General features: G+C 43.0%; 1 protein-coding gene across 1 annotated transcript in view; it reads left to right on the forward strand.

Moving 5' to 3' along the window:
- Positions 1-568: 568 nt before the first annotated feature.
- Positions 569-25,320, forward strand: part of FREM1 (FRAS1 related extracellular matrix 1) — a 264,848-nt gene continuing 240,096 nt past the window's right edge. Inside the window, exons 1-2 of the mRNA XM_056521167.1 lie at positions 569-633; positions 994-1,070. The gene's annotated coding sequence lies outside the window, so the exon portion shown is untranslated. The remainder of the gene's footprint in view (positions 634-993; positions 1,071-25,320) is intronic.

Consider the following 25,320-nt stretch of genomic DNA (forward strand, 5'->3'; position numbering starts at 1 on the left):
ATGGTGTGGCAAAATTTGGGCACCACCTGAACAATGTATGTACTAATGTAAGCATAGCAATGTCCTGTTAAAGGGGTACTCTGGCACCAAGACATCTTATCACCTATCCAAAGGATTGTGATCACCAGTAATCAGACCCGAAGCGAATGTGCTCCGGGGACTGATTCTAACGGGGTGCTGCGTGCAAGATCACGGGGGTCCTCAGCGGCGGGACCCCTTGATCAGGCATCGTATCCCTTATCCTTTGGATAGGGGATAAGATGTCTTAGCGCCGGAGTCCCCTTTTAAGAAATCTTACTCATACCTATCTCAAAAACTTAGGAGTTGGATAGTGTATACTACACATAACAACTAAATAGGGGGAGGGCACCAATGATGAGCCTGGCCTCCTTGGTGCTCTAATGTGTTAGGGCAGTCTTGACAAAAGGTTAAATAACAAACCCTTTATATTCTTTCACATCCGCCTATTACTACTTGTCTATCGAAAAAGACATCTCATAAATACAATGTTTCCAGCCTTGTCTGCCATTCTGAACAGCCCTGTGACATGAACAGAACCATCCATCTTCTCTACTCCAGCCCAGAGCACAGTTAATCTTTCATCTCGCCATCCTCTTCTTGGATTCCTCAGAGGTGAGATTGTGATAACCTTGGTGTATAGGATGCTGAACCCCTGTACCATGGGAATCTGCCAAATCTAAGCAAATAAATGTGGGAGTGGGGTTTCCAGCTGTGTCATTTGAGGAGGAGAAGTAAACTTTACAGCTGGCAGCCTGTAGCAGCAAGTTCTGATAAAGCACAGAGCTTATTAACAAGTGCTCTGTGGGGTCCCAGTATGCAGGAAGGGGTATGAACCAGGGCATACTGCCAACTACTTCTCTCTTCTTAGTGTAAACATTTTATAACATTAGTATAAGTGTTCTTATCACAATAATCCCAAGATTCCTCTTTCCTGGACATTCTCACTAAAGTTACTTGTTTTATCCTGCACAGTGGAAGCCAACACCAGCAAAACTACAAGGATTCCATGGTTTAAGTTTCACATTTTAAAGACAACTTACTAGAGAACTGTAAGTATTACTTATATTGTTAAGGAACTGTGCAGCTCTGCCTACAGCTACTATTGTGATATATATATATATATATATATACTGTATATATGTGTGTGTGTATACTTCAGGGTTCTCTGCATTGATAAACTTTGTTTACACCTATAATCTAATCACTATAATGTTTTCTAAATATTTTCATTTGTTGCATGAAATAACACCCCCAATTGTATTACATATTACATGTGTTTCCTCTTTATTATGGGTTATGCTAGTGTCATATAACAACAATGTAGTAATTCTTCATCTTTGTTCCATCTACAGTTTAGTTGAGAATTTCGTGTTTACAAGAAATAAGGGATTGCCACAGTCTTGCTCCAATCTATAATCATCAAATCGCATTATTTAACTCATAATACATACTTGTAAATAGAACATATATTTATAGCTTGAAAACTCAGATGAAAACCAGTAAGACTTTATTTTTCTGTATTCTACTTTTTAATGTGCTGACTATTTAACCTATTCACAGCTGTCATTGTGAAAAGTGACAATTGTGATACTATGGGTTTCCTAAATGTATAATTCATGAATGCTCCATGCCCCTAGTTTTCTTCTAGTAGAATATTAAGGTGATACATTACTATCAATATTTGTAGATCTCTTTTTACTATATTTGGAACTTGCACACTTTCCTTCTGCAAAAGTTGCAGGAGAAATCTACTCGCTTATTGAGACTTTCAGAAACAAAGAGAAGCGTATCACTGTGGTGCTGTATACTAGACCTACAGTAAGGGAGCATTTAATTCTATCCTACAGCTGCTTGATTATGGCCTGACCACAAATCTTACCCATCATAAAGAGGATGACAGGTGGTCTGTAAAATATTTCTCTATGATTTCTGTCTACTCTTTTTTAACATTTTTTTAATCATCTGGTGCCAGAAAGTTAAACAGATTTGTAAATTACTTCTATTTAAAAATCTTAACCCTTCCAGAGCTTATCAGCTGCTGTATGTTCAACAAGTTCTTTTCTTCTTTTAATTTTCTTTCTGTCTTACCACAGTGTTCTCTGCTGACACCTCTGTCCATGTCAGGAACTGTCCAGAGTAGGAGCAAATGCACATAGCAAACCGCTCCTGATCTGGACAGTCCCTGACATGGACAGAGGTGTCAGCAGAGAGCACTGTGATCAGACAGAAAAGAAACTCAAAAAGAAAATAACATACAGCAGCTGATAAGTACTGGAAGGATTAAGATTTTTAAATAGAAGTAATTTACAAATCTGTTTAACTTTCTGGCACCAATTGATAAAAAAAAATGTTTTCCACTGGAATACCCCTTTAAAGTTTGTTTTTTTGCCTCATCTCATGATAGGTCATCAATTTTAGATTAGTGAGGTGTCGACACTCAGCACCCCTGACGATCAGCTGTTTGCCAAAGCTGCAATGCCACCATACACAGTAAAACAGAGCACTCACCAGATCACTTTGTTCATTTTGTAGAGACTGGGCTGGCTCACTGTAACTCATTTCCCATTGTAGTAAATGAGAACTGAGCTGTAGTAATCCAGAATAGCCACTAAACAATGTGTGGAGCTTTCTGCGTTATTTCACTGTGTATGGTGATGCTGCAGCTTTGGGAAGCTGATCGGTGGGGGTGGCAGGTGTCAACTCCCCACTAATCTAATACTAATGACCTATTTTGAGAATATGTTATTAAAACATTTTGCCCAGAAAAGCCCTTTAAGACAACAATTGTAATGTTATTGTTGATTAGTGTACTCTTGAAGGGAGACAACAGAAATGAATGGGGAAAACTTCAAGATCATTGTTTCAAACAGCAGCACACAATAAGGGACAGACATTGACATTTTTTTTTTAATCTGAATTGAAAAATGCCTAAAATTTTTTTTTCAAATCACGATTTTTTCCCTTTAATTCCATGTAATGCTAAAATTTGGGTATACGAATTGATTACTTTTGTAAAGTTACTGGGGAAGATAATCAAAATAGCCTAAAAGAAAAACTGTCCTTGTTGCTGTAACATTTGTTCCCCCTTCGGTCCAGCCACAGCACCATTCATTATTGTGACAACAGCTCTGCACGTCGCAGGGCCGTTCATCACTGAGTGACGTTGCCAGCTCAGACAATGAGGCGGTGCAGGCACTGGGCCAATCAGCTGTGGGCAAGAGGTGGGCTATTTAAATCCTTTCAGCATACATAGTCCTTGTCTGTGTACGTGGTTCATTCCCTGCATTTAGGGTGCGTTCACACGTACAGGATCCTGCGCAGATTTGATGCGCAGGATTTGTAACTGCAGATTAGAAGCTGTGCTCAGTCATTTAGTTTACATTGAAATCTGCAGCAGAAAATCCTGTGCATCAAATCCTCCCCATCAAATCTGCGTACGTGTGAACGTACCCTTATACTGTATCTTCTACAGACCTTATCTGTTATACCTGACCCCTGCTTGTGACCTGACTATCCCTTTGCCTGACACTCCGTACTTTTGCTGCCCTCTTGGTTTTTGACTATAGTCCTCTCCCTGGTTAACCCTTGCTGTACTGGTATCTATTTGCTTGAATGTTGCTGACTAGGACTGTCTGACTATTCTTAATGCCCGTTCAGTTTGTATAATGTAGGGATCATCACCCAGTTGGGGCAGCTGTTTAGGGCGGATCAGCCAAGTACATAGGGACAGTGGTTTGGATACACTGCTCCCTACCCCAAATGTGACAGCTGTTCATTAAAACCAGAGCAAAGTAGTTTAAGGCATCACAGTTTTCTAACAAGCAAACTATATTGGTTGCCCATAAAAACCAATCAGAGCTCAGCTTTTGTTAACCAGCCCATTGGGCAAGATTTATTTATTTCCCTTAAAAAAAGTTTTGCCCTTAACAACCAATAACAGCACAGGTTCTTTATGAGCACTAGTAAATAGAAAGCACATCTGTTATTGGTTGCTATGGGCAAAACCAGTTTTGGTATCAGGCAGATTGATAAATCTGGATCAGCGTGTTTATGAATTTCTAGTGATTCTTTACTGTAATTGTACTTGATGCTTGTTTGGTATTTTGATATAATTTTATGAAAAACAGGTCACCTATGCTTCTCTGTTTAAAGGCCGCATCAAGCACAGAGAAATATGCTGAATTTGGAGATATATAGTTATTTTTTATTATTAAATTTGGTCTTTTCATACAAGCATGTGAAAAGTGAAAGTTGTGTGGGATGTGACTTTATGTATACCATTTGATTAAATGTACCTTCAAAAATGTATTCCTCTTATTTTGAAGGATGCCTTGGTCCTAAACCTGCTGTATAAAAGTACATACAATATATGCTTTTGCTTAAAGGGGAACTCCGGTGGAAAAAAAGTTTCTTCAAATCAACTGGTGCAAGAAAGTTAAACAGGTTTGTAGATCACTTTTATTTAAAAATCTTAACCCTTCTAGTACTTATAAGCTTCTATATACTACAGATATACTACAGAGAAATTTGTGAAGTTCTTTCCAGCCTGACAACAGTTCTCTCTACTGACACCTCTGTCCATGTCAGGAACTGTCTAGCAGGAAAGGTTTTCTATGGGGATATGATTCTAATCTGGACAGTTCTGACACGGACAGAGGTGTCAGCAGAGAGCACTGTTGTCAGACTGGAAAGAAATTCACACATTTCTCTGTTTTATACCGCAGTGAATAAGTACTGGAAGGATTAATATTTTTTAATAGAAGTAATTTACAAATCTGTTTAACTTTAAGGCACCAGTTGATTTGAAAACATTTGTTTTCTACTTCTGTCCACCGGAGTTCCCCTTTAACCCCTTAAGGACCCAGCCATTTTACACCTTAAGACCCGGCCATTTTTTGCACATCTGACCACTGTCACTTTAAACATTAATAACTCTGGAATGCTTTTAGTTATCATTCTGATTCCGAGATTGTTTTTTCGTGACATATTCTACTTTAACACAGTGTTAAATTTTTGTCGATACTTGCATCCTTTCTTGGTGAAAAATCCCCAAATTTGATGAAAAATTTGAAAATTTTACATTTTTCTAAATTTGAAGCTCTCTGCTTGTAAGGAAAATGGATATTCAAAATAAAAAAATTTTTTATTCACATATACAATATGTCTACTTTATGTTTGCATCATAAAATTGACGTGTTTTTACTTTTGGAAGACACCAGAGGGCTTCAAAGTTCAGCAGCAATTTTCCAATTTTTCACAAAATTTCAAAACTCACTATTTTTCAGGGACCAGTTCAGGTTTGAAGTGAATTTGAAGGGTCTTCATCTTAGAAATACCCCACAAATGACCCCATTATAAAAACTGCACCCCCCAAAGTATTCAAAATCACATTCAGTCAGCATTTTAACCCTTTAGGTGTTTCACAGGAATAGCAGCAAAGTGAAGGAGAAAATTCACAATCTTCATTTTTTACACTCACATGTTCTTGTAGACCCAATTTTTGAATTTTTACAAGGGGTAAAAGGAGAAAATTTTTACTTCTATTTGTAGCCCAATTTCTCTCGAGTAAGCACATACCTCATACGTCTATGTAAAGTGTTCGGCAGTCGCAGTAGAGGGCTCAGAAGCGAAGGAGCGACAAGGGGATTTTGGAGAGTACGTTTTTCTGAAATGGTTTTTTGGGGGCATATTGCATTTAGGAAGCCCCTATGGTGCCAGAACAGCACATTTTTTTATTTTTTTTTCACTAAAATGTGTGTTTCCCCCCAAATTTCACATTTTTGCAAGGGTTAATAGCAGTAAATACTGCCCAAAATTTGTAACCCCATCTCTTCTGAGTATGGAGGTACCCCATAAGTTCCCCTGAAGTGCACTACGGGCGAACTACAATGCTCAGAAGAGAAGGAGTAATATTTGGCTTTTTGAGAGCAAATTTTGCTAGGGGGGCATGTCGCATTTAGGAAGCCTCTATGGTGCCAGAACAGCAAAAACACCCACATGGCATACCATTTTGGAAACTAGACGCCTTGAGGAACGTAACAAGGAATTAAGTGAGCCTTAATACCCCACAGGGGTTTCACGACTTTTCCATATGTACATTTTTTTTATTTTTTTTTCACTAAAATGTGTGTTTCCCCCCAAATTTCACATTTTTGCAAGGGTTAATAGCAGTAAATACTGCCCAAAATTTGTAACCCCATCTCTTCTGAGTATGGAGGTACCCCATAAGTTCCCCTGAAGTGCACTACGGGCGAATTACAATGCTCAGAAGAGAAGGAGTAATATTTGGCTTTTTGAGAGCAAATTTTGCTAGGGGGGCATGTCGCATTTAGGAAGCCTCTATGGTGCCAGAACAGCAAAATAACCCCACATGGCATACCATTTTGGAAACTAGACCCCTTGAGGAACGTAACAAGGAATTAAGTGAGCCTTTATACCCCACAGGGGTTTCACGACTTTTCCATATGTAAAAATGTTTTCTTTTTTTTTCACTAAAATGTGTGTTTCCCCCCAAATTTCACATTTTTGCAAGGGTTAATAGCAGAAAATACCCCCCAAAATTTGTAACCCCATCTCTTCTGAGTATGGAGGTACCCCATAAGTGGACATCAAGTGCACTGCAGGAGCGCCACAATGCTCAGAAGAGGAGTCACATTTGCAAACTTTGCTGAAATGGGGGGGACATGTCGCATTTGGGAAGGCCCTATGGTGCCAGGACAGCAAAAAAAAAACACATGGCATCACATTTTGGAAACTAGACCCCTTGAGGAACGTAACAAGGGGTAAAGTAAGCCTTAATACCCCACAGGGGTTTCACGACTTTTGCATATGTAAAATAAAAAAATAAAAATTTCACTAAAATGTGGGTTTTCCCCAAAATTTTACATTTTTACAAGGGTTAATAGCAGAAAAGACACCACAAAATGTGTAAATACATTTCTTTGGAATAAGGACATACCTTAATTTTTTATGATTTTCGCTCCGCGGGTGCACACCAGGTCTTGGAGTGGGAAGTCAGTCAGGGGCCTTGAGCTTATTATAGCAGCCAGGATGTGGGACCCCCCCCTCAAGGAGCATTAATGGGGGGAGCACTGAGCCCTAAAATAGGGGAACACTATGGGGGACAACAGGCCGTAACTGGGGTAGACAGGTGGGGTACAGAGGCCCATAATATGGGGTACAGTGGGCCAGAAAACTATAAATCATAAAATAATAAAATAGGATATGTTCCCAGAATGATGACCCAGAGCATAGCCAAAACTAAAAAAAAATATGCCCGCCCCAAACCCTATGCTCTGAGTCATTATTCTGGGAATGTGATGTGTGTGGCCGTCCCTAACCTGTTGCCTCAAATGCGCACCCGCTCAGGTGGAGAGAGAGCACTGCGCATTTGAGGCAACATAAAAAGTCCCTGATGATAGTGACTCAGTGACCTATGACCCATTTCTGAAAAAAACACCCCTAGAGGTCTTATCAGGTTTTTTTTTTTTTTCAGTTTTTTTGGGCAATTTAGTGGTTTATGGGGGTTAAAATTTGGAATGTACTCTGGACTTTGTACATTGGTCAAATTATGGAAAATTAAAATGTAAAGGGAAAATTTAGTGCTCCATGGAAGTGTGATACTCCCTGAAGCAGCCTATGCAGAGGCCCGGATTATCTGGGCAAGTGTCACACTGATACGTGGTGTCCTTCCGTCTCCCCTTCTTGTGACACACTCTGCATCTTTTCTGGGATCGTCCCGACTTTCCACTGTGGGGGATCACACCTGGAAAGTGCTGGCCTGGGACGATCCTGGCGCCTACAACTCCAGACCCTTGGGAACTCCGGCCTGATCTTTCCCGGTCAGCAAAGATCAGGAACCTTAGGACTTCTTCTTGATACTGGAGGAATGTCCCTGTGTTGCCAGCGTACGGGGATAATACAAAAGCGTTGTACATGGCAACCTGTACCAAGTAGACCGCAACTTTTTTGTACCATGCCCGTGTTTTCCGCATGGCGTTGTATGACTTGAGGACTTGATCTGAGAGATCAACTCCCCCCATATACCGATTGTAGTCCAGAATACAATCGGGCTTGAGGACCGGTCCCGCGGTACCTCGCACAGGGATAGTGGTGAGCATAAGGACATCCCTCTTATCCTTATACTTCACCAACAACAGGTTATCATGGGTAAGGGCACGGGACTCACCCTTGGGGATAGGCGTCTGGACCAAATTTAGAGGGAGGCCTCTCTGGTTCCTCCGCACGGTCCCACAAGCGGACATGGATCTGGCGGCAAGGGATGTGAAGAGAGTGATGCTGGTATAAAAGTTATCCACGTACACGTGGTAACCCTTATCCAGCAATGGGTGCATAAGGTCCCAAACGATTTTCCCGCTAACACCCAGAGTGGGGGAACAATCTGGGGGTTCAATACGGGAATCTCGTCCCTCATATACTCTAAACCTGCAAGTGTACCCGGAGGTACTCTCGCAGAGTTTATAGAGCTTCACGCCATACCGCGCCCGCTTCGAGGGAATATACTGGCGGAAGATGAGTCTCCCCTTAAAACTGATGAGAGACTCATCTACCGAGAGGTCCCTGAGCGGTACATAGGCCTCCAAAAATTTGGCCCCAAAGTGATTATCACTCACACACCGTTATAATGGAAAAAAATAAAAAAACACACTGCGGCCAAAAAAAAGGGGTGGCGCACGCAGCGCCCTGAACCCCTAATAGGTCCCGGGTGACACTGATCACAGGACCCTAGGGGCCTATTAGGGGGTCAGGTGGGGTAACCTAAAAGTAACTTTAAGGTTACTTTTACTTTCAGTTTACCTACCTTTCCCTAAGGGACACACTTTCACTGCACTAGGGGGGCAATCTTCTCCTGTGAGGGGGCTCTGGATCATAGAGGGGGGGTCCCGGTCCTCTTCACACAGCTTTGCCCGCTGACTGAACTCGAGCGAGCGCGCAAAGCTGCGTGAGAGGTCCGTTAACCCCTCCTCTGCCGCGCTGCTATTGGCCGGACGATCGCCGGCCAATAGCAGCGTTGCTGGGGCGGTGACAGTATTGTCACCGCTCCCAGCAACCGAAGGTGATTGGCGGTGTATCGTACACCGCTGATCACCTTCTTTTTTGCGGGTCATCGGGTCCGAAGTGACCCGAATACCCGGAATCGGAGCAGATCGCTTGCGTGATTTCGCAAGCGATCTGTGACGATCACCCATATGTGGGGGTCCCGGGAACCCCCTCGGCGTCTGCTCTGGATCCCTGCTGAAGGATTTCAGCAGAGATCCGCTTCCGATCTCCGCCGGGTGAGCGGCGGAGACCAGGAAAAGACATGACGTATGCATACGTCATGGGTCCTTAAGACCCAGGGTGTGAAGACGTATGCATACGTCATGGGTCCTGAAGAGGTTAAAAGGTTGGTGATCGAGTACTAAAGTTAAATGCTGTTCTTTCTTTTGGAGTAAAATCTATATTAGGCTGGGTTCACACTACGTTTTGATGGTCTAGGTCCGGTCAGAAAACCGGATACGGGGCAAAAAGGAGCTGACCGGAGTCACTATATGAATCAGGTTGGCTCATTCAAATGAATGAGATCGGTGAACGTATCATCAAAACATAGAGTGAGCCCAGCCTTACAATGTTGACCACCACTGGATTCATTCTACATAACCTAAGGGTTTCCTATGTTTTTACTGTGTGGAGCATGCATGTAAATGTTTATTCTTTGAAATTAATACCATGAAGCTGGGCAACAGCTGTAAATAAGAGGAGAGGCCCTCACCTTATTGACTTAGAGTGCACCGAGACTGAAAGAGCAGTAACTGCACCCACAACCACCATCCTTGTTGGGTTTGTAACAAACTAAAAAGGCACTCTTGGTATACACCAGGACAATATGGGCCTGTAATGTTTATACATTTAGAGGGAGATTTATTAAAACCTGTTGCTGAGCTGCCCATAGCTACCAATCAGATTGTTTCTTTCATTTTTCAGAGGCGTTTTCAAAAATGAAAGAATCGATCTGATTGGTTGTTATGGGCAACTCAGCAACTTTTCCTCTGGACAGGTTTTGATAAATCTCCCCCACAGAAAAACTCATGGATGGGCTGTCATTGTATGATGCCTCATTGCCTCTGCAGAGTGGTACCTCTTTCCTTTACATGGCCCCTTACCTCAGTTCAATCACCTTACAGCCATGGAAATGCTGCCAGGACTCATATACAAACTCATAAAAAAAACTGTCTAGAGTTGTAATTTGTAAGGGGGGAGATTCATCAAAATTTGTGCAGAGGAAAAGTTGACCAGTTGCCCCTAGCAACCAATCAGATCGCTTTCATTTTTAAAAAGGCCTCTGAAAAATAAAAGAAGTGATCTGATTGGTTGCTATGGGCAACTGGGCAACTTTTCCTCTGCACAGGTCTTGATGAATCTCCCCCTGAGTGTGGAAAAATAGGAGAAGCAGCTCTCATATGCAATCATATTACAATATTGAATCAAATCATAATAGAAAAATATGTATCCCTTACTCAGTGTCCCACTATTCTATGCTGCCCTTAGGTATGATAGCTTAGGGGTTTTGACAGATTCACTTTACTGTAAGTAGATAAAAGTGATAAAAATATTTATCAGTCAAAGTGTTCAGGATCCGACTGATTACTGAAAGATTTCCACAATTAGAGAACAAAGTGACAATATAATTCGTACAAAGATTAGTGATGCTAAACCAGCAGACATTTCAGGCGATTGGCTACATAAATGCTTAAAGGGAAACTGATATTTAGATCAACCCCACTAACCTGAAAGTACAGATAGCTAGCGTGGGTAATCCTGAGTAAAATTATGTGTTTCTGACCCCAATCCTTTAAAGCGGTACACCGCTGCTCAGTGTTTGGAACAAACTGTTCCGAACGCTGGAGCCAACGCCCCGGAGCTTGTGATGTCATTGCTTCGCCCCCTCAATGCAAGTCTATGGGAGGGGGCGTGGCAGCCATCACGCCCCCTCCCATAGACTTGCATTGAGTTGCGGGTGTGACATTATGAGGGGGTGGGGCTATGATGTCACGAGCTCCCGGCACTGGCTCCAGCGTTTGGAACAGTTTGTTCCAAACTCTGAACAGCAGAGTACCACTTTAAGCCATTTCCGAGATCTAGCAAATCTTGCAATATGCAAATGATCTGCACTGGAGGTGGGTTTGAAGACTATCTGCACCTCCGACGCCATCCCCTGGGTCCTATTGATGCTGTCCTGCTGGTCAAGGAGAAGAAGATGAATATGTGTGGGGTGGCACAAACAGGACCCAGGAGATGGCGTCAGATGTGTAGTTAAGAGTTCATATTGCAAGATAGTGCTATATCTTGGGAACAGCTGAACAGATTGGGGTAAGAAAGTGCTAAACAATGTCTAAACAATTCAAAACATACTGATCTAAAATTAATCTAAACTGAGGTTTAGATTGTGGGCCCTAATGGGGACAGGGAGCAATTTGAGTGTACAGCGCTGCAGAATCTGTGTGGGCTATATAAATAAAGAGTTATTATTATATCATTATACTGCTAGACAAATACGATTTAAAGGAATCATTGCCAGAGCTCAGTTGTCAAGGAGGCTGTGTAGGTTGATTGCCTTCCACGAGTCAGTGCTGGATGCCGAAACTTGTACGTCAATCAGTCAAGGCAGGAAGGGGTGGGGTAGAGAGGGAGAGGAGCATCCTATGACTTGGCAACACCTCCTCGACACTTGAGCTCTAAACATGATATAGAGCTGACAGTTTCCTTTAAAGACTTCCTATTAAGACTTCTTATTTCAGAGGGTTAGATAATAGGAGTAAATCAATTAGCTTTCACCTTCTAAGACAAATGGAGTAAAGATAAAAAAATATATATTTCCCCTTTTTAAATGGAATGTTGTATCAATAGTCCCAGTCTGACATTTGAATTTGAAATGCCTACTTCCTTTAGGGCCTATTCATATGGCAACATTTCCGGATGAGGAATTCCACCTCAAATTAAAGCCTGTAGACCTCTATGGGATTCTGCACTCCCATTCGCACTTCTGAATTTCCGCTTGCGGAAATTCAGAAGTGTGAATAGGAGTGCGGAATCCCATACATGTCTATGGGCTTTAATTCGAGGTGGAATTCTGCAAGCAGAAATTCTGCTGTGTGCATAGACCCTTAGTGTGATTGGAACCCCGGAGTTTTAGTTGGACCCACATCGAGCCTTCATTTGAGAACACAGCATTTTGATCTATTTGCGATGCTGCTTGCTATTTCTAATTAGATTTCCTCTCTCATTCTTTGTTTGGGAACGTTGTGTTATCAGATTTAGAGACGCGACTTGGTAAAGACTTGCAGGTTAGAACATATCCACCACTGTGTGTCTTTAATTAAGATGTTTTTGGGATGGGCAAACAAAATAGTCGCTTAAGAGCAGACAGTGGAAGGTTGTAAAACACAAAATCATTTGTTTTGTCTGCCGTAGTTATTATTGTGAAGCCTGGAGCATTGGCTCAAAGTGCTCCGAATCCTGGCTTGAAAGTTTGGAAATTATAGCTGTGTGATCTGTTTGATTTGTAGATAAATGCAGCAGCCAGCTGACTAAAGCAATTATGGTTGTGTACTGAGCACAATGGGGATATTCATGCTTCATTTACCCTGGCAGATGTATGATTTTCAACATTTTATGGTTATTTGGGATTTTCAAGAAATTCACTATTTTGCTTTGGGAACTGGGATGATGGGTTTTATCTGGTTATCCTGGAAATCTGTACATTATCACATACATTGTGTGACACTTCCTGTAAAACACAATCTGTTTACACAGCTTTTATTATGGCCATTGACTCCCGAAGAATGTCCCCTCCTTTAATGCAAGACCATCATTTTCCCATGGACCAAATGAATGACATTAGACATCTATACACAGAATACCCCATCTTTTATAATCTTTATTCTGCCATAGTTGTTCAAATAATCGTGTAGTTTTATAAGGTTTATAAGGTGTACCATTATATATATATATATATATATATATATATATATATATATATATATATTGTTCCTCTCTTCATAGTTGGAAGTACCTATCAGCATCTGTTTGTAGTAAGTTAATGTGGTATGTAATTCTCTGCTGCAGCTGAAAGAATAAATAGTTCATTTAGTACATGTTTACGATGGTGGCAAGTGAGTGAGATCAAGAATGAAGAGTGGTGGTCCCAAAGGAAGAGTAAAGAACTGAATGCTGAAGAATTCATTTGTCTCTCACAGGATGGCGAGTGTTGTATAGCTCACATCTCCATTATTTATAAACTCCTATTAACAGTAGGAGGTGGCAGCTGGTTAACTAGCATGTCCCATCACCTAAACCATATGGAGAACCAATGGAGTGAAATCAAATGTGGAAAACATCAACTAAATGATTGCTATATCTTCAGGGGAAAAAACTGTCTATATGATATTCTAATAAATAAAAGGGGTTATCCCATAATTCAAGTGTACCTAAATGTTCCACGAACTTTGACGCTATGACATGTCAGAAGTAGGGATTGTTGTGGTTCAAGGTCTAGATGTTGAGACCCCTACTGCTTGCTAGAATGGGGCGGAAGTGTTCCCCTGTGTCCACTTGCTTCTGCTTGGCACTCCAGGAAAAGCAAGAGCACAGTGTATGGATTAGATGAAAGTCTATGAGACATTCATTGAATCCATAAACCACAGGCTTGGCTTTCTGAATAGAGTCAATAAATAATGGCGCACAATGTTCAGGTGAGTGCTTTTGTTTCTTAGTTCTAGCAATTGTGGGGGTCTGAGCATCTGGGCCCCAATGATCACAACTTTTGACTGTGCTCCTGAATAAGTTGTCATTATATAAATAAAGCTTTTTAATATTATGATTATAATTATTATAGGAAGCAGGCAGAAGTAGTGTTGGGGACAAGGAGGCTGAGCTACAAACACTGCACACACCACAGCAGTAGTGTTGCTCACGAATATTCGCAATTCGAATATTATTGGCGAATATCGCATATTCGCGAATTTGCGAATTTCGCGAATATAGCGCTATATATTCGTAATTACGAATATTCGTTTTTTTTTTGGGTTTTTTTCTTCACAGTACACATCACAGTGATCATCCCTCTCTGCTTCCAGCTTGTGTGGTGTAAAGAAGGCTGTAATACTACTGTGTGAGACTGGCGTGCGACAATTCGCATATGCGAAAATTAGCATATGCTAATGTTTGCATATGCGAATTTTCGTGTATGCTAATTTTGTATATGCTAATATTCACATGTGTTAATTTTCGCATATGCGAAGTTTCGCATGTGCGAAAATAAAACTAGAATATAACGAATATGCGAATATTCGCGAATATATGATGAATATTCGTCCATATATTCGCGAATATTCGCGAATTCGAAAATGGCCTATGCCGCTCAACACTACACAGCAGGCATGGATTTGATTATGTTAAAGGAATAAGACACATAAGTCCCAATACGTAACAGATCTACTCTATAAACTTGAATTAGAAACACTAGAAAATGAGCGCATAACGATCCAAGTATATGTTTATAAAAATCAATTTTATTAGACAAATATGCTCCAAAAGACATACATTTAAAAACATATAAAAGAAGTGCACAGTAACATGGTGCTGGAGGAGCCGACTAATAGGAGACTACATACTAAGCATACAACTAAATAGCTGAAGTAAGTTTAATCAATGTACATTACAAGGACCATACAGGTTACTATGCTTTAAATAAAGGTAACACAGTTACAGGTAAAGTGACACAGTGCAAAAGATGTGCAATTCACAGATGTCCGAAAAAAGGACCACAAATATAAATGAAAGTACATTGACAAAACACAGTATCATTACCACAGAGGGAAAGAGTAAGCGTGCCTGCCTCCACCACCCAATGTGTTGCTCAAGGCTTCCCCCGGGGTGTCAATCGCTCATTTTCTAGTGTTTCTAATTTATGTTAAAGGAGTACTACAGTTTAGGAAAATTTATCCCCTAAACAAAGTATAGGGGATAAATGTCTCATCACAGGGGGGATGTCCAACCACTGGGACCTCCGCCTAACATCACCCCCCCCCCCCCCCCGCAATCTCCCTCCTGGTTCCCCACCTGCCCCTATGCACAGAGCTGTGTCAACCACCTCGCAAAGCCCCCGCCATGCATCTCTATTCTCTGTCCTTTAGACCACACATCAGAGCACCTCCCCTCAGAGTCCGCACTTTACCCAATCTGAAGTGGACAAAAATGCCCTTATCATATCCTGCTAGACTTCTGCAACAATCTCCCCCGTGGACTCTCTTTTCACTTTTCTTAAAGGTTTTTTTTTTTTTTTTTTTTTTATCAACTGGTGCCAGAAAGTTAAACAGATTTGTAAATTACTTCTATAAAAAAATGTTAATCCTTCCAGTACTTATTAGCTGCTGAATACCACAGAGGAAATTCTTTTCTTTTTGGAACACAGAGCTCTCGGCTGAATCACCAGCTCAGTGCTCTCTCCTGACATATCCATTTTCCATTTTAAGAACTGTCCAGAGAAGGAGAAAATCCCCATTGTAAACATATGCTGCTCTTGACAGTTCCTAAAAGGAACAGAGGTGTCAGCAGAGAGCACTGTGGTCATGATGTCAGCAGAGAGCACTGTGTTCCAAAAAGAAAAAAATTTCCTCTGTAGTATTCAGCAGCTAATAAGTACTGGAAGGATTAAGATTTTTTTGTAGAAATAATTTACAAATCTGTTTAACTTTCTGGCATCAGTTGATTTAAAAAAAAATATTTTTCCACCGGAGTACCCCTTTAACCATTCTTAACTGTCCCAGTGTATCCTTAACTATAATAATGTACCTCTTTCTTTGTCCATTTATCCCCTCAGTCAGTCCTTCCCTGGCTACCCATTACCCGGCCTGTACATTTTAGAATATTGACCATCTCATATAAGGCAATCCATCACCTCTGCCCTCCATATATCTCTGCACTAAGTGTCCAATATCTCCCCACATGTATCTTCTAGATTATAGCTGTGCTCTATGATTGGAACTAGAGATGAGCAAACTTACAGTAAATTCGATTCGTCACGAACTTCTCAGCTCAGCAGTTGATGACTTATCCTGCATAAATTAGTTCAGCTTTCAGGTACTCCGGTGGTCTGGAAAAGGTGGACACAGTCCTAGGAGAATCTTTCCTAGGACTGTATCCACCTTTTCCAGCAGACGGGAGCACCTGAAAGCTGAACTAATTTATGTAGAAAAAGTCATCAACTGCCGAGCCGAGAAGTTCGTGACGAATCTAATTTACTGTAAGTTCGCTCATCTCTAATTGGAACCCCAAAAGCTATAATACTGTAGTTATATTGTAGTTATTTTTTCATTAAAGATGCTATGCATATTAGGTAGACAATTTAATTTTTCTGTAGCAATAATCATTTTTCTGTTGCACGCTTATTCTGCAACAGTACTGCTATGCTACAAAACATTCCAAGAACACTGCTTGTCTGGAACATGCCAAATGTGAACAACCAAATGTTTAGGCTAAGCAGGTAAGAAGAAACACTAAGGAACAGCACCTCATGTATAACCCTAAAGTAAAATAGATAGTATAGCAAGTAAAAAAATGGCCACTAACCTTGAGCATATAGTATATATCTGCTTATCTTCCCTATAGCAGATTATTGAAGACTCGATGGAGATCCATGGCCGGTCTAAGGGTCACAGGATAGAAAGCAAGTCTAAAATTCCATAATGAAGGCAATAAAGTATTAGCAGGTAGTATCCTACTAATACTTTATTACCCAAGTGTTTAGGATAGCAGAATGTGGTGCTAAATTCACATGAACATTGACCACATTTGTTTGCACAACACATGCACATCACAATATTCTTTTAATGTATGTAATAAATGTCATATTTCTATAATTTTGGAATATAAAGTATATAAAAGTTGTCCACATACATTTGGAATTAATATTTGACATCTGGGACAACAACTTTCATCTTAGTGTTTTTGTTCCAAAACTCAGACAAATGTATTTATTTTTAGGTTTGCGTGTGACATGTTTGTTAAGAACGTTTTCCTACTTCTGTTGTCAAGAAAAATAATACAAAAGAAAATAACTATGTCTGTAAAAGGAAGGCAAGTCCCTGAATGACCCTTGCTCGACTTGAATTATTAATACATTAATGGGCTTATTTTTAGAGCTCCAAAAACGATCTTTAAGTGGAAATGATTGAAGCTCACCTGCAATATCCTGGTTAAAGGGTTACTCCGGTAAAAAAAATCATTTTTTTTTAATCAACTGGTGCCAAACAGATTTTTACATTACTTCTATTTAAAAATCTTAACCCTTCCAGTACTTAGCTGCTGTATTCTACAGAGAAAGTTGTATAATTCTTTTCAGTCTGACCACAGTGCTCTCTGTTGACACCACTGTCCATGTTTGGAACTGTCCAGAGCAGGAGCAAATCCCCATAGCAACTTTCCGGCAACAATATATTAGAAAAAATATGTTTTCCATCGGAGTACCCCTTTAAGTATCAATGGCAAATCCAAAAGCTTCTGATAGATGCAGGTCCCACTTCAGGGAGCTGCAGCTATCTCCAGAATGGTCAGGGATGTATCTTTAAGAGGTTAAACATAGCCCAAGTGTTGCTAATGGAATTACCACACTTAAGAACGGTATAAGAATCTGACATTATTAAGAGAAACACACCTACCAGTACCACATACAAGTTAAAGGGAAAGTGCAATCATATAATGCTATAGAGTTTATTTGCATATTGGAAAATGGTGCTCTATTGACATCACATTCTATCTAGATTGCTGATAAAGCTATGTGATATATGTATCGAAATGCGTATGTTATCGTTAATATGTATGTAGGATAAAGCAACAATTTCAACTTGTTTGAATAAACATCACCCAAACATTTGCAAAAGGTATAAACTTCATGGCTGGTGACTCAACGGCTATCATCATGCATCCCATAGATCATGTTCCTACTCATGACTCCAATTTGATTTGCTTAAAATAAAGAAAGGTACTGGATTTATGGGTTGCAGACTGCGTGTGAGCAGCAACCCCTAAGCATATTGTACTACTTTTAGTGCCTGTAACCATTTAAGTTATTTGTACATAGGATATGGGAATAACTAGGTGATCGGTGGAGTTTCGACTGTTGTGACCACCATTGATCACCAGAACAGGAAAGAAATGTCCCCCACAACGACAGAAACAAACCATGCATGGGCCGTCAGTGCTCAATTCATTGTCTATGGAGCTGCAAATTATGATGGGCATCCATGGCTGCTTTTATAGCCTACCTGCATGTTTCGGTACTGCATAGTCATGTTTGAAAAATTCAATTCGGCCGATTCATTGAATTTTCTGAAATAATTTGGTTTGGGTCGAATTTATATGTGGCGAATTGCTATTAAAAACAGCTATATCTGGCCTACAGAGAGCCTCAATAGGGGCGTAGAATACTTTGCTTTGTCCTAACACGCATAGGGAGTGTGCTGTGTGAAATAATACTGTTATTCAGTATGACATGCAGATTAAAGGCATCGCTATTAGAATCACTGCAGCAGAGGGTCTGGATGTGGCATATTTTTTATGTCATTTTCATTTAATTTAATGTTAATTTATTTGAGTTTTTTTATTACCCATTCCGGTGAGCATTGAGCTGGCGGATCGCTGTGAGGCAAGCTACCACCTGTTCCAGCCCCTGCCTCTCAGTGCACACCCCATACTCTGAGTGTCCAATTGAAAAAGGGAAGGGCTGCAGTACCAGCAACTTGGACAGGAGCACATTCAGCTTCTGTTCCATTGGGTGCTAAGTGTTAAGTGGGTGCATAAAGCTAGAAGTGGCTGCAGTAAAAAAGCTCGTATTTATATCTTAAAATCGAGCTGGCGGTCCTCCACCAGGCGAGATACCACCTGTTCCAGTCCCTGCCTCTCAGCGCCCCCCTGACTGTGAAAGTACGAATGTTTCATTTAATGAGTTATGGTTCATTGTTATCACTCCATATTGTTTCATTGGATTCTTGTGAAAATTCCACAGGTAATATGACATCGACGACCATAGGGCCTCAGACATTATATTTTAATTAAAGTTTTATATTAGATTCCCAAGTTTAATGTTCCGGTGTTTACTTATACTATACTTATACTAATAATGTATGACCAAAAAACCCAAACTAACAAGGAGTCACATGGCGACACAATGTCAGAGCCTAGAGTTGGCAGCAGCATGAGGAGACCATCATCTGGCAGAATGACACAGCCTGGAATAGGCAGCAGCAAGAGGAGACCATATACTGGTTGAATGGCACAGCCTGGAGTTGGCGGCAGCATGAGAAGACCATAGGGCTTCACAATCCTTAAGATTAAAAGATGACCTTTCAAATTTAAATTGGAGATTTATGGTAGCTAGTGCAACCATAAAATGTTTTAGGTAATGTCCCAGGCTCAGCAGCATCAGTAAACCATATAGTGGCTGAATGACACAGCATGGAGCTCGTGGCAGCATGAGGAGACAATAGGACTTCACAATCCCTAAGATTAAAAGATGAATTTTAAAATTGAAATTGAAGATTTATGGTAGCTAGTGCTACCATACAAATTTTTAGGTAATATCCCAGGCTCAGCAGCGTTAGTAAACCGTATAGTGGCTGAATGGCACAGCCTGGAGTTGGCAGCAGCATGAGTAGAACATATAGTGGCTGAATGGCACAGCCTGGAGTTGGCAGCAGATGAGGAGACCATATAGTGGCTGAATGGCACAGCTTGGAATTAGCGGCAGATGAGGAGACCATATAGTGGCTGAATGGCACAGCTTGGAATTAGCGGCAGATGAGGAGACCATATAGTGGCTGAATGGCACAGCCTGGAGCTGGCGGCAGCATGAGTAGAACATATAGTGACTGAATGGCACAGCCTGGAGTTGGTGGCAGATGAGGAGACCATATAGTGGCTGAATGGCACAGCCTGGAGTTGGCGGCAGCATAAATAGACCATATAGTGTCTGAATGGCACAGCCTGGAGTTGACAGCAGATGAGCAGACCATGTAGTGGCTGAATGGCACAGCCTGGAGTTAGCAGCAGCATGAGCAGACCATATAGTGGCTGAATGGCACAGCTTGGAATTAGCGGCAGATGAGGAGACCATATAGTGGCTGAATGGCACAGCCTGGAGTTGGCGGCAGATGAGGAGACCATAAAGTGGCTGAATGGCACAGCCTGGACTTGGTGGCAGCATGAGTAGAACATATAGTGGCTGAGATGCACAGCTTGAAGTTGGTGGCATATGAGGAGACCATATAGTGGCTGAATGGCACAGCCAAGAGTTGGCGGCAGCATGAGTAGAACATATAATGGCTGAAAGGCACAGCCTGGAGTTGGCAGCAGCATGAGTAGAACATATGGTGGCTGAATGGCACAGTCTGGAGTTGTACTCATCAGTGGAAGGTGAGCGCAGAGGGCCCCCCGAGTCAGACCTGCGAGAGGATAGATGATGGCGCCGATTGACGAAGTAGGATGTCTCTGTAGTAGGTCAGTTTGTCCTCCCTCTCAGTGGGTGTAAAAAGGCCACAATTTTGTGGCGGTAGCAAGGGTCCAATAAGATGGAGAGCCAGAAGTCATCCTGCTGCCGATGGTGACAATTCAACAGTCACTATGCAAGCAAGTGAGCATGCATTGTGCCATCCTGCCACCATCTCCACTGCATACAGCCACGGTGTGTCTGGGTCCTCTGTCACGCCTACCTCATACCCCTCTAGCTCCTCTGGCTGCTCTTGCTCCTCCTCTCCTGTCAGTTGACTAAAAAACCGCCCCATTTCGTGAAACCTAAACTGTGCTCCACTGTGCCCCTCCTCCTCCTCCTCCAGTTCAGCCCCCACAGGGTTCATGTGGCCATGAGATGTGGACGCCACGTCTCCATTGCCCTGACCAGTCATCGTTTCCAACACGCGTTGTAGGAAATGAAGCAGTGGAATGTCGTTCATCCCATAATCCTGGCTAATGTGGCTTCCTCAAAGGACCTGAGCAAACGGCAGGTGTCAAGTATGAGCTGCCACTGGTTGACATTTACTGGTTGACATTGGTTGAAGTTACACAGGGGGTCCCCCTATCTGCCTGGATCATCAAGAAATCGGTGATGGCTTTTCTCTGTTTGTATAGTCGGTCCAATATATGGAGGGTGGAATTCCAACGTGTGGCAACTTCACAAATCAGACTATGTTGGGAGATACCATTCTGACACTGCAGCTCAAGGAGGGTGTGCTTTGCCGTGTATGAGTGGCTGCAAAGTTTCCTTCCCATTGTTAGGATGTCTTGCAAATGGGGGGAACACTTCAGGAACCGCTTGACTGCCAGATTGAACACGTGTGCCATGCAGGGCGTATGGCTCAGCCTTCCTTGTTGCAGCACAGACAAGATGTTCTTCCCGTTGTCAGTAACCATCGTTCCCATTTTCAGTTTTCGTGGAGTAAGCCATGCTCCAATTTCTTTATGAATGACTTTTAGCAGTTCCTCCCCTGTGTGACTCCGCTCGCCAAGGCAAACCATGTGAAGAACAGCGTGACACTGCCGTGCCCTGCACACATGGTATGTTAAAGGGGCACTGAGACTTGTCTGTGCAGTGGAGGCTGAGGATGAGGAGGCGGAGTCGCACACTGTCCCAGGACCAATGGCCTGAGAGCATGGAGGAGGAAGCGGTACGACCTGTCCAAGTTGGTGTTGTAACTGTGCTGGAACCACATTCACCCAATGGACCGTGAAGGACATGTATTGTCCCTGACCACAGTTACAGCTCCAGACATCGGCGCTGCCGTGCACTTTGGTACACACCGACAGGCCCAAGGACTGGCCCACCTTCTCTGCCTTCTTCACAAAGAAATTACGGCTTTGCACTCTACCCCTCGGCACAAGCCATAAGTTCTCTGAAAGGTGCAGATTCCACCACTTGAAAAGGGAGGGACTTCAGCAACTTGGACAGGAGCACATTCAGGTTCTGCACCGTTGGATAAGTGGGCACATATTGTTGTCTGTTGGATAGGGCTTAGCTGATGGATTGTTGGCGGAATGACTGAATAAAAGTAGGAGGAGCAGGAGCATTTGGAGCTACAGAAGGAGGGTATGACACACAGCTCCCTTCGACTGAGGTGGTGGAGCCTTGGCTGGCTGAAGGAGGGAGTGGCGTGCCACTGAGTTATGCAACAGGCTGGATCACTACATCGGAGCCACGGTTCTCCCAGGCCGCTTTATGGTGGCGCAGCATATGTTGATGCAGGGCCGTGGTGCCAACATTGGGACCCTGGCCATGCTTCACCTTCTACTGACACATCTTGCATGTGGCCAGGTTAACATCCTCTGTATGCTTTATGAAAAACTGCCACACCGCCGAGTAGCTGATTTTCCCACCAACAGTCCGCACTAATTGACCTCTACTGCCGCCGTCTCCAGGAACCCCTGTCCCACTACCTCCCGGGAAGGTAGGTGCCGCGAAGCAGGTGGTCTTCCCCGGGCACGTTTGGGTACAGAATTTCCACTTCTACCCCAATGCTGACTGCCAACCATGCTACCAACATGCTGGCTCAGCTGCTGCCTCACGGGCAACCTGCAACCCTCTTCTCCTGATGATGATGAAGCCCCTTCTGCCCCGACTCCCATTTGCGATCAGCTTCATCATCATCATCATCATCATCATCAAGTGTCTGCATGTCACTGATGTCCTCCTCAAGTTCCTCAACAGTGTCTGCTTCAGGACCCTGAACCCTAGCAACACAGCCTCCCACGTCACTTTCATCATCCCTACTTTTCATCCTAGCGGAGGAAGCGGAGGATGTCTCCTCCACTTCTGGGCTTGGCAGTAGATTCTGACTGTACTCACTGAATAGTTCATCCTCACTGAATAGTGAACCTGGAGGGAACAGGATAGGACAGAGTCAATGGGAGGACAGAGACTGCTCCCGGGCCTTGCCAACTGAGGGTTGACTGGGGGTTTCAGATGTCACTTGTGATGAGGTGGATTACCATGTTAACCAATCGATGATGGCAGATGGGTTACTGGTAGAGACACGACCGCTAGCTGATAGCGGGAGATCAAGCCTTTCGCTGCGACTCCTGCTGCCACTCGCCCCATAGTCTGCTGCAACCTCTGCCTGAGCCTGATGAATTTAGTCTTCTTCCTCCTCTGTGCACATCCTGGCACTTCTCTGCCTGACATACTTAGTGTGTATATGAGGGGAGTACAATACACTCCACTATGCTTAAAACCGTATTTGTCTAGAACAGCAGCAGGTGTGTACTTTTGGCTGTCCTTTCACAGTATCTAGGCCCTTGACAGATTAACAGGTACAAAATAGTACTCTACTTAGATTCAGGTATGTGCTTTGCACTTATGAGGGCACAAAAATGCGCTACAGTATGCTTGAAGAAATAGTGGAGTAAAACACCAGCCGGTGATTACTTTTGCCTGGACTTTCACAGTATTTAGGCCCTTGACAATTTAACAGGTACAAAATAGTTCACTACTTAGATGTAGGTATGTGGTATGCACTGATGAGGGCAGAAATATGCGGTACAGTACGCTTAAAAAAAGTATTTGAGTACAACACCAGCCGGTGAGTACTTTTACCTGTCCTTTCACTTTCTGAAGTTTAGGCAGCTTGTTCAAATATATGAGGCAACACACAGCTCTCTGCCCCTCTCTGTAATACAATTGTTACGCCGAGCGCTCCGGGTCCCTGCTCCTCCCTGGAGCGCTCGCGGCGTTCTCCTCTCTGCAGCACCCCGGTCAGACCCGCTGACTGGAAGCGCTGCACTGACATTCACGATGGGGACGCGATTCGCATAGCGGGACGCGCCCGCTCGCGAATCGCATCCCAAGCCACTTACCTGTCCCGGTCCCCGGCTGTCACGTTCTGGCACGCGCGGCTCCACTCCTTAAGGTGCACGCGCGCCAGCTCTCTAAGGTTTAAAGGGCCAGTGCACCAATGATTGGTGCCTGGCCCAATCTGTCTAATTAGCCTCCACCTGCTCCCTGTCTATTTAACCTCACTTCCCCTTTCCTTCCTTGCCGGATCTTGTTGCCTTGTGCCAGAGAAAGCGTTTAGTGTTGTCCAAAGCCTGTGTTCCAGACCTTCTGCTATTGCTATCGCCTGCCCTAACCTTCTGCTACGTCTGACCTTGCCTCTGCCTAGTCCTTCTGTCCCACGCCTTCTCAGCAGTCAGCGAAGTTGAGCCGTTGCAGGTGGATACGACCTGGTTGCTACCGCCGCAGCAAGACCATCCCGCTTTGCTGCGGGCTCTGGTGAAAACCAGTAGCAACCTAGAACCGGTCCACCGACACGGTCCACGCCAATCCCTCGCTGACACAGAGGATCCACATCCAGCCTGCCGAATCGTAACAACAATGCTGAAGGAAGTGACTGGGAGGTTAATGGCTGCAGTAAAAATTCTGTGAAAAATGCACTGCTCTCTGTCCACCAGAATGCTGATGTGACTAGGATGTGAAACGCTGCGGGAAAAACCTTGTCTGTGCAACACGCAGAGCTGTCCTATCTCTCTGCACTGAAAGCCTGAAGTGACTGGCCGGAATATGGCTGCTGATTATATAGGGTTGTGACATCACAGGGGTGACTGGCTGCTGATAGACTGCATCCTACATGTGATTAAGGGTCATCCCGCCTACCCTTGTTCCCGCCTTTCCAGAGTTCCTTGCCTCATGTCCTCACATGTGGATCCGCCATTTTAGATGCCCTGGAGCCTGGACCGCACAAAATGGAGTTTAATGAAGCGATTTGCGGTGATGTTCGCATTCGTTGCAAATCGAATTTTTCATGAAATTTTGTAAGGATTTCGGATTAGTCAGATTCAATTCGCTCATCTCTAGCCATGTTCATAAAAAGCCTCTATTGCTAAACAGAGTTATTTTTTGTGCAGTACTGGACTGGTAATTGCAAATGCTACCCATTACTATACTTAAGCATGAATAGTAGGTTGGAGGGATGACCTACAAGAAAACCATGGCAGATCTCTGGATAGGTGTGGAATAGGCATGTAAACCTTTGAGGTCAGGTGGATGTTTTGACTTAAAGGGGTACTCCGGCCCTAAGACATCTTATCCCCTATCCATAGGATAGGGGATAAGATGTCTTACCGCGGGGGTCCTGCTGCTGGGGACCCCTGCAATCTTGGATAGGGGATAAGATGTCTCAGGGCTGGAGTACCCCTTTAAGGAAAACTGCTAAAGAATAAAACATTTTAAGGCGTACTCCCCCTGGACATCTTATCCCC

This window comes from Hyla sarda, chromosome 1 (assembly GCF_029499605.1).
Source record: "Hyla sarda isolate aHylSar1 chromosome 1, aHylSar1.hap1, whole genome shotgun sequence".
In the NCBI taxonomy this organism is placed as follows: domain Eukaryota; kingdom Metazoa; phylum Chordata; class Amphibia; order Anura; family Hylidae; genus Hyla; species Hyla sarda.